The following is a 4,585-nucleotide window of genomic DNA, read 5'->3' as shown; positions in this document are numbered from 1 at the left end:
GTATGTGTAGATTAAGAACTATCTATCTATGGCATATGTGTATGTGTGTGTATTAGTATGCATGCTTTTCGCAGTAGTGCCCAGAGGGCCTCCTTGTCCTCCACGTCAGGTCCTGCCTTGCAGGGGCGTGTTCTGGGGTTCATGGCTCACCTGTGCTTCACCAGCCAGGACTTCACGTACGTGTTGGATTGAACTTTGTGAGTGGTGGGCCATTCAGTTGAATAAACATCAAGGACGACACTGTGACCAAGTGCAGACTGCATCTCAGGGGGCACACTATGATGTTCATTAAGCTGAACCCCCTCTCACACTCAGCAGTGCTAACTGGAATGAGATGGTTGATATTCAGGAGTGGTGCAAGGTTTTCTGGAATGATGCTTGAGTTATCCTTAAAATCCCTATAGCCTTCAAGAATTCTTCTGTCATCAAGTCTGAACCTTTGGGCAAGTTGTTTCAACTTGGATTCCTCATACGGTTCCTCTAGGAGAACAGGCCAGTTTGCTGGGAAAATAACTCTAAAGAAAATAAATAATAAAATAAAAATATTTATAATATATAAAATAAAAATATTTATAAATATTTTTTATTTTTATTGGTTTAAACGCCAACCGCCCGAATTTAATTAAAATATTTTTTTTGTCGCGTCATCCGCCCGATCCACGGTTCAGCCGCGGAGTCCACGGCTGCAACTGCCAACCTCGCATCTCCAAATTGAGGCTTTAACATAGCGACCGAGCTATAGCGAAGTTGATACGCCAAAACCGAAGTTTGAGATATGGATAGTAAATCTCTGACTGACTTTCGCTCATTTTGACATGGGCAGTACACGGATAGCATGACTACGCATTGGCCAATCTGAATGATCGTAGTCATTTAATAGTTCGTCAAGTAAAATTTATTTATAAATCACAAAAACAACTCATGTGAATTGATCATCTTCAGTCTTACTTTGTACTTGAGGCCTTTTTTGGGCATCTGTTGGAGTGGGAGCACTCGAAGGTCTCTTCAAAAATCGCCTGATATCCATGGCTAATTAATGACAGGTAGGCAGGCATGATAATCCACAACGCGTAGGGCCATGTGTTTACATACTTCCTGTTTACATATTTTCCTGGATCCTGATAGGTGTCGCCGCCGCAGCCGCAAGGCACTGATTGGAGGGTCACAGACCATAATAGCATAGGCCTACAGCGCAGATGAAAATGATTCAGATTACAGCGTTTATTTGTTCAACCATATGAAACTTTGTCTTAGGTGTTTTAAAATGATACTAAATTTATTTCCGATTATTCCAACGGCAGAATACAAGGCACAGGGAACTTTGAGGTGCGTAAACGCTATTTAGAGGTGCGTAAACGCTATTTCCTAAATTCCAGAGGTGCGTAAACGGCGTTTACGTGCGTTTACCCTCCACTACAGCCCTGGATATAACTATAGAATCAGTGTGATATGACGGACTGAAGTATCTGAACCGATAACAAACACTCTTCCTCTACGGCTACGCTTTCAAATATAAAAACTAGATAGCATGTGTTTCTAAAGGATTCCTCTAGAGGAAGATATTGAGCCATAAACGGAGGGAGTTTGGTCGATGCTTAGGAGATGGTTATCCCTCCCATGACATTAAGTCAACCTAAAACGTCTGGTTAAAATCTACGGTGCAAACGTGGATAACATTGGCATACATTTAGTGGTAGGCCGATGAGGATTACAAATCCCCTCTCTCCACCACTCACATTCCTGCCAACACACACCCAAGCATACACACACACACACACACACACACACACACACACACACACACACACACACACACTTTATAGCTTTTTGGATATGGGAAGTCAACAGTGTTTTGTTATGCTTATTTATGGTGAACACACACACACAAAACACACAAACACAAACATACGTGCACGCTCATAAACAAACGTGCACACTCTCAAATACTAATTTGTCTAATAAGTGCTGTATATGGCTATCAGTCAGGCTAGATAAGGGTGTTGGATAAGCAGGTTCTAGACATCACAGACCATTAAGATGCCTTTGAAAACACTACGCCATTCCATTTAGATGGTCCACCTCTTGACTACAATGCGCTCATTATGGATCACCACCACACAGGCAGAACATTGTACAGTGGCAGACTCGTGGAAGGATAGAAAATCTAAGCCTATTATGAAGTATTTCAGGACCTGAAAAGAGGTTAATAGCATGTGTCACTCATTTGGTGCGATTCGATAATTCCCATAGCCTATGAACCCTTGAAGGGGCATAGATTCAGTCCTGGCTACATCCCTGTTTAGACAATAGAAGCCTCTGTGTCACACAGAGCATACCTCCCATTCACTGCTGCTTTAAACAGACCTCAAAGGCCAGGCGAAAATACCCTTGATGAAGAGATCCTGTATTCAAATTCAAATGGAGATTATAGGACCGGAGAGGGGAGCTGTGTCCATATTTGGAGATCTGGCTCGGCATTATGCAGTCACAAATCTCAGGTACATGGATTTGGTTTTATTGTCTTATTGTACACCTGCACAACACAACTTTGATAGTTCAGTTCAGGATTCAGAGTTGAACCAGGGTTTCATCATTGATTATTAAAACATCATTTTGAGGTGAAATAGTCATGCCGTGCATGCGTACTTCCCTTTAAATTCTTCTTTACAGAATGCTTTACCATATGTGTAAGATGTGTTGGAGGTGGGACCTGTGAAGGTGGGAGCGGAGCCTATGGTGGTCCGAGCTTCCTCAAGTGAGCGCACGGTCCTGACGCATTCCACATGGGAGGGCTTGGGTTGCACTGCCCTCCTGGGAGGAAGTCAATGTCCCAAAGTAACCTCCTGTCCCGGCTCCAAACACACACACACACACACACACACACACACACACACACACACACACACACACACACACACACACACACACACACACACACACGTTCATGCACACACACACGTACATAGACACACTCACACACACACACACACGTTCATACACACACACATACACACACACAAAGATACTTGTCTCATTGAATAATTGTTGATACATTTTAATCATTGTGATTATTATTGTGTATTATATTTGCTGCAGGATATAAGTGTTGTCCTCAAATGAAGTACTCAAATGAAGAAATTCAGAATCCAGAGGCATCAATTCATAGGATTTAAAGTTTGATCAACTTGTGGTCATAATCCATAGATATTTTTTTATCATGTCATATATCTTTATTGTAGAGGACTACCCAAATATGGGAATGATAGTTTGTGTGTGTGTGTGTATGTGTGTGTGTGCGTGTGCGTGTACGTGTACGCGTGCGTGTGCGTGTGTGTGTGTGTGCGCGTGTGCAGGGGTGTCTGTGTCCGTCTGTGTGCGTGCATGTGTGTGTGCATGTGAGTGTGTCCATGGCTGTTGCTTCATGCCTGTCCCAATGTAGGCGTGTTTTGGTCAGTGATGTCGTAGCCCACAATCCGGGTGATCCTCTCTCTACCAATCAGAGCCCAGTAGGGGAGGTTTGCAGAATGCAGGATTACTCAAACCTGTGTAGGGGGATGGTTGGTGTCGGGGTTGGGGGTTAACCCTGAATAAGGCAGTAAAACATTGCCAGGAGTCAGTCAGTAGTATAGTAGTTATAGTAGTAGAAGATTAGTTGCATTTAACAGCTGTAGTCCCGTGCAAACAGGGCCAGTAAACCCATTAACCTTTGGCTGTAGTCTGTAGCCTGCCGACGGGCGCCTGTAAGGTTCAGGGCTGGTGAGGTGAGGATCTGTACTCAATGGAGTTCTCATGCCTCCAATCTGAGGGGGGAGTCAGAGAAAAAGCTATGTACGTGTACTTAGATATGATTAAGTTCAGCTCAGCGAATGGGTTCAGCCAATCGTCAAGACCACTGAGAACACAAAGCAGCTCTCTTGGATGGATAATGTGGACATGAGTTCAGGACACTCTTCCATTCAGTTCATCTGTACATGTTTGACGTTTTCAAGAAGCTGTTTGTTGAAACAATCTTGCCTCTTTTCTGATTGGGGCAACCGTTTCATCCACGTAAACAGAAATATAACACACATCATTAAAAATATAACGTACAAACATCGTCTGATGCACACAAGCTGCTAGTGCGGATGGAAACTATTCTCTCTTTGGGACCTCAGAGTCCAAGTCCTCTTATTCTGAATCCTCAGAATAAAAAATAGTTTGATTTGTGCATTGCGCTCCACAGCAGTGTTAATTCATCTTCACAATATATGGCAAATATCCCAAAGTAAGAAAATCTCTGCACCACTGAAATGTGGTACTTTTCTTCAGGGGTGGGGGTGGGGTGTCACAATATGCAAAAATAGATTTGTACATGTACTCTGCCTTCTACTCATGTGGAGTGACCAGACCTTTGTCTTAAATGCCTCACTTCCAGGCTAATATGGTGAAGTCTTTATTCTTCAAAATATTAAACAAAGGTGAATTACATAATTTAAAAGGGACCATCAATATCTTATATAGTTAATATTCATTTTTTCTGTGCTTTTCAGACACTAACCACACACACACACACACACACACACACACACACACACACACACACACA

The 4,585-nt window shown here is 42.8% G+C and overlaps 1 protein-coding gene across 2 annotated transcripts in view; it reads left to right on the top strand.

Annotated features, from left to right (window-relative positions):
- Window positions 1–4,534: 4,534 nt before the first annotated feature.
- si:ch1073-396h14.1 (disintegrin and metalloproteinase domain-containing protein 10) overlaps window positions 4,535–4,585 on the top strand; it is a 15,216-nt gene continuing 15,165 nt past the window's right edge. Inside the window, exon 1 of one of the 2 annotated variants that reach the window (XM_060067470.1) lies at window positions 4,535–4,585. This exon is cut by the window's right edge and continues 524 nt beyond it. The gene's annotated coding sequence lies outside the window, so the exon portion shown is untranslated. The other variant, XM_060067469.1, reaches the window with a different exon arrangement.

The sequence above is a fragment of the Gadus macrocephalus genome, chromosome 12 (assembly GCF_031168955.1).
Source record: "Gadus macrocephalus chromosome 12, ASM3116895v1".
Taxonomy (NCBI): Eukaryota; Metazoa; Chordata; class Actinopteri; order Gadiformes; family Gadidae; genus Gadus; species Gadus macrocephalus.
This window is presented reverse-complemented; position numbering and strand designations above follow the sequence as displayed.